At 38.0% G+C, this 6,031-nt stretch overlaps 1 long non-coding RNA gene across 1 annotated transcript; it reads left to right on the top strand.

Moving 5' to 3' along the window:
* The first annotated feature begins 280 nt into the window (after positions 1-280).
* LOC116574275 lies at positions 281-5,492 on the top strand. The gene is made up of 3 exons (XR_004279186.1): positions 281-486; positions 2,517-2,665; positions 5,058-5,492. It is a non-coding gene; the product is annotated as an uncharacterized LOC116574275 (long non-coding RNA).
* The last annotated feature ends 539 nt before the right edge of the window (positions 5,493-6,031 follow it).

Below are 6,031 nucleotides of genomic sequence, written 5' to 3'. Positions count from 1 at the left end.
GAAGATTCATTGATTTCCTGGGGTTTATTTCAGGTATAAAACATTTGAATTCAGGTTTCCCAGGGACAGAGTTCTCTGCTAATTTTTTTATTTTTAGCAATATTTCTGTCTTCTGCTTCCCTCTCCTGTGGCGCTTTCCACATCGTGGGCTCTTCTCCTAACAGGTGACAGCAAAAATCGAAAGGATAATTCAGTCAATCAACTTGGTGGCTGGTTAATAGATATATGGGGTGAAGAAGGAGGAACACGAGATTGAATGTATGTTTTTTCTGCAGGGTAGGTGATGTCTGGGAAGAGACGCTGAAACATGACTTTCAGAAGCCATCCTGTTTGAAGGATGATTGTACTCTGGGAAGCATTGAACTATGACCATTGTGTGTCCCCTCCATAGCCTCAGAGTATAATGAAAGTCAGTTTCCGCCCTTTTGCATTTAGCTTGGTCCACAAACGACACAATTCAGGAGGATTAACACCACCAGCTGGGAGGTAAGCATTGCTGTCCCAAAGAACTTGTTGCCCGTGGAGCTTGTGAACCACGAAATATCAACATCCACGTGGGCTGGAGTTGATCCGCAGGGAGTCAGGCACGGCATGGCTGCCCCCTGCACGGGGGTCAGGCTCTCAATCTGCCGACCCTGGAGCTCACAGGATCAGAGGATGACTTCCATCTGTTCTCTCTACCCACCAGGGCAGAACAAAAGGGATGGGGCTGTAATCCAGCAGGAGGTATTTGGGTTAGATGAGCTCCAGAGGTCTCTTTAAGGTCTGATACAATGAACAGTATGTTTTTATTATCTCTGAGAAGAAGTAGCATTTAAAAAAAAAAAAAAAACTTAGTGTACTTCTGAAAAAAATATGTGAAATATTTGTTGAAACTTCATAAATGTCTGTACTTAAAAGATTTTTTTTAAACTTCAGTTAAGTGTTGAAATTTGTTAGACAGTTGCTGTGGAATCTTTGGGCTTTGCTTATTGGCGTATCTTTCTCTTCAGTCCTTCAGAAGGAGGCTTTCCTTCTTCTACTGAATTCTGAGAAGGAAATAAAATAGTCATACTCCTTATGAGAGCTCCCTCTACTCCCAGGAGTTCTAAATGTTAGAAGCAAAGTAAGGCCGGTGATTGGAAACTCAAGAAGGTTAGATTTTTTTATACTTACCTAGCAAATTCTCATGTAGTTTAGCATATCTAGTATCTAGAGGGTTGTTATTTTCCTGCTTTCCTTGGGGAAAAGCACGTAAATGCAACTCTCTACCTCACTGAGCTTTCCTAATAAATTCCAGTGCACTGAAATTTTTTTTGAAACAATTTCAAACTTACAGAAAAACTGCAAATACAATGCAGAGATCTTTTTTTTTTTTTCCTGAGCCATTGGAGAGTAAGTTGCTGACTTGATATTTTATAATCCCCAAATATTTAGTTCAAAGGTATATTCCTATAAAACAACACATGCCTAAATCAGGAGATCAAAAGTGACATTTTCCTACTATCTAGTCCTCAGCCCCCATTCAGGGTTTTCCAACTTTCCCAATGATATCCTTTATAGAAAAGTTTACATTTAGTGGTGATGTATCTTCAGGGTCCTTCAGTTTGGAATAGTTCCTCAGACTTTCCTTGATTTTCAGGATCTCAACAGTTATGAAGATTACAGAATAATTTTTTTTAAAAAAATAGAGTCCCCTTCAGTTTGTTTCCTCATGATTAGATTCATGTTATGCAACTTTGGCGGGAGTATCACAAAAGAAGAAGTATCACAAAAGAATAGATGGAATGTGAGTTTGATTCATCTCCTTACTGATGATGTTAACTTTGATCACCTGAGTCAACTGGTGTCTGCCTGCCTTGTCTATAAAGTTGCATGTTTCTGATTTTAATTAATAAGTATTCTGCAGGGACATGCTTCAAGACTATGTAAATATCCTGTCCCTCATTTAACTTTCATTTTTAAAATTGGTATCAGTAAGGGTTCATGGATTCTTATTTTATTAAATGGATTATAGTAAGTTATTGTATTTATTTTGGTACTCAGATTGTTCCAGATTTAGGCAGTGGGATTCTCCTGAACCTGTTTCCTGTTTCCTTTTGATGTGTCATCCTCATTCTTTTAGCATTTCCTTACTTTCTGGCACAACGGCCCATGCTTATCTTGTCCTTTGCCATTCTGGCAGTGGACTCAGCCATTTCTCAATGGAGCTTTGGTCCTTTCATGGAGGATGGTATTTAGAAACCAAGATTTGCTTGCTAGGTGTACTCACTGATATTAGGGCATTGCTGCTCCCAGCCCTCTCCACTGGTTTAAGATCTCTGTGTTTTAACAAAATGACAGATCTGTCAAAAGGTGGCAAATAACTTCTCAGTTTGAGAGTTTTCTTTGGATTTTGTGGTGATTTGACCTATGCCAAAATAATTGATCCTATTATAGCCTATCTATCAATTGCTTTCATTTTGGCTTCTGAAATTTGTCTAACGTGCATTTCACACCTCTGAGTTACAAATATTTCTCCCCATGTGTCCTTCCAGCAATATCACAGAAAACGTTTTTGAAAGATCTTGAAGCATACCTACAGGCATGTTGGTGAGAAATTTGTTTCATTTGAAGAGCAAACTCAGTGCCACAGACTGACACACCCTCTGAGGAAAACCAAGGGCAGATCCATTTTTTTATATAGGTAGGTATTTTGTGACTTCCTTGTCCAAACTTGGCTTTCTATACTGGTTGACTGTTATCATTACATTTGCAGCTTTTATAAAACACATTGCTACTCAGTATCCACCACACAAAGCAATATGGAGATTGCTGAGTTAAGATTTTTTTTTTTAAACTCTACAGGTGATTCCAAAGTTCTCCCCAAACAGAGAGCCACTGATCCAATTATATATCCTCACAGCTACCTAAAATTCTATCACTAATAACTGCTTCCTTTGGATTAAGCAATTGCTTTTTGTTATCTTCTTTTAAAAGTATTTTAAAAATATTTTCAAAGATTTAATCCTCCAGTTTCTAGTAATTTGGTACTAGTAAGTTGAGCAGGCTTTTAAATCATGACAGAAGCATTACAATTATATACACAAGGAAGCCGTATATGCCGCACACCCACTCCCCAGCACTGATTATGTGCAGAAGTCAGCAGCTGCCTAGATAAAGTGATATGCCGTAGAAACAGGCAACAAAGAAGCTTTGCCATCAGAATGATCTCAAGAGGAACTTTAGAGATAGAGCTGGACTTCTGAAAACAAGAACAATCTGGGAGGCATGTAAGAGAAAAAAATGAGCCATAGTTCCTTATCTATGTGATTATGGGCAAGATATTTCTCAGAATCTCCATTTCTTTGTTTGCAAACACTAATGCCTCATACTAATACTAATCCTCATTTTGTGGGAATATAGTAGGATTTAATCATATTATGAAGCTAAAGTTCTTTACAGGTACCTGATACACAGCCAAAAGTCAGTAAATGGTTGCCTTTAAATAAGCAAGAGCTATTCTTATCCCTTCTAACTAGTACCACTTCTAACAGATAACTATTTCTGAGCCAAGTTATAAATTGGCTTAAATTTGCTCTTGAGTGGCCTATATATAATATTCAATAATATCATTATTTAACACTGATCTTAGCATAAGAGTTTTGAGCTGAGACAGTTTTTTTTTATAAATGAAAACTCATTTCTTGATTTCTAAGGAAAAGCCTGTAAAACTACACTTAAACAAAAATTAATTTTTAAATAAATTACTCGGTATAATTGTTGGAATTATAGTGAGGTGATGGATGAATTCAAAGTGATAAATAGTCTGTAACTGTTTAATGCACTAAAACTCCAATGCCGTAACATTTGCGGTGTTATGCGTAAGTAGCATACATTCTAGAAAAAAAAGATGATTTTAGAACATGAGGTGGTCATGGATGATACTGAATCGGGGAATTTATTATGGTATTTAAATTGGTATGTAATACATATTTCTTACTTTACCTGATGCATGTAAAGAGTCAACCGACCTTGTGACAATTTGAAATAATAGACAAATCATCTCAGAAATAAGCTCAGAATTATGTAGCCTGAGTCATGCACAATTTCCTATAGTGTCAAATAAAATGAATATGAAGTACATCCTTAATAAGCAGAAACAAAAACTGATAGCCCTTACAAAGGCAGAATTCTCTTAAGGAGATATATAGATCTCTCTCTCATATATATATATATATATATATATATATATTTTATGTATAAAATATATATATATTTATACACACATATATATGAGAAAAAATATATCAATATTGTTCTTCTATTTAAAGGAAATTGATGGTTTAAGTAAACTATATTTATATAGCCATCAATGCTCTTGATAAAGATCTTTAGCAGGGAAACCCTTGCACTTGTTAATCAGTTGCGGCAGTTGGTATTGATGCCTAGACCATGCCATGGGTTGGATGGGTAGGGAGAACAGCAAGTCTGCTTGTTTTTAGCTAGTAAATTTTTATGAAGTCTCCAAAACGAACTAGCTCTGTGTTTGGGGTTGATATAACTCAGGGTTTGTATAATTGAATACGGGATACATGAAATATTACAGAGAAAAATGAAAAATGTGTTACTCGATTAAAGAGATTTATATGGTTTGCAGTCAAAGAAATCTTTGTGAGACAGCACTTGACTTGGGTCTTAAAAGTGAACAGATAAGAGTGGAGGAAAGAGGCATTCTATGAAGAACAATATATAAACACAGAGCTAGGAATAAATATCGATTGTATGGGGGCTACTTTCCTTAGTTATTGCTCTGTAACAAATCACCTCTCAACTTAAAACAAAGGCCATTTGCAATTGCCTGTTATTCCTAGGTTGGCTGGGTGGTTCTTGGCTCAGTGTATCTTAATTGGGCTTACTGTCAGTTGGACTATAGTCAACTAGGTCAGCTGGGGAACTGGCTGGTCTAGAATAACTCACTTACATGTTAGGCTTGCTGATTGGTTTATCAGCTGGCTCTTGGCTGAAGTGCCCAAGCTTGTCTCCACAGTCTTTCATGCTCTAGCTGACTACTGTGTGTTTTTTTTCTCATTTGGCAGGGGCAGGGACATAAGAGAGCAAGAGCAGAAGCATGCCAAGGCCTCTAGATGTGAACCTGGCACTCTGTCGTTTTTGCCACATTATTTTGGTCAGTGCATATCACAAAGCCTGGTTAAAGTGGTAGGGAATTAGACTCCATCTCTCAATGGAAGGAGCTGCAAAGTCACGTTGCCCATGGTGTAGACTTCAGGGAGCAGCCATTTTTACAAATAATCTTCCACACGGGCCAAACTCACTGAAGTACAGAAGTTGTGGGTGGTGGGTGAGGGGGGTGGAACATGAGGATATCTTTTTAGGAAGACTGTGTTGGCAAGAACTCACACTCAAACACGAGAAGTCATGGAAGAGACTGAAGGAGATGGGGGGCTGAGTCAGTAAATCTAATAAAAGTTATAATGGTCACGTCTTAGTCCATTTGGGCAGCTATAACAAAATATCACAGACTAGGTGGCTTATAAACAATAGAAATGTCTTTCTCACAGTTCTGGAGCCTGGGAAGTCTAAGAAGCCTTAAGGCGCTAGCATGGCTGCATTCTGGTGAAGGGACTCTTCCTGGTTTATAGCCGGCACCTTCTCTCCATGTCCTCATATGGTAGAAGGAGCTAGAAAGTTCTGTGGCGACTTTTTTTAATCAGGGCATGAATCCTATTCATAAGGGCTCCACCCTTATGACCTGAACATCTCCCAAAGGCCACACCATCTAATACCATCTTTTGGAGGTTAAGATTTCAACATATGACTTTTGGAGCAACACAGACATTTGGCTCATAGCAGGTCAAATCAAGGATAGAGGCAGTATCATAAAGATTTTTGTTGAAAGTAGCTGCCAAATACATGGTTTCATCTTTGAAAATATTTTGGGACATTTTTGAGTTGGTCCTGACTCACAGCTGTGTTTCTGAACTGTGTCTTCTGCTGCTCATGTATTTGGGCTGCAGCCTGTCCTTGGCCTCTGGCAGGTCCAAAGTATACA

Source organism: Mustela erminea, chromosome 15, assembly GCF_009829155.1.
Source record: "Mustela erminea isolate mMusErm1 chromosome 15, mMusErm1.Pri, whole genome shotgun sequence".
Lineage (NCBI taxonomy): Eukaryota > Metazoa > Chordata > Mammalia > Carnivora > Mustelidae > Mustela > Mustela erminea.
The sequence above is the reverse complement of the archived record's forward strand: the minus strand, read 5'-3'. Positions and strand labels throughout refer to the sequence as shown.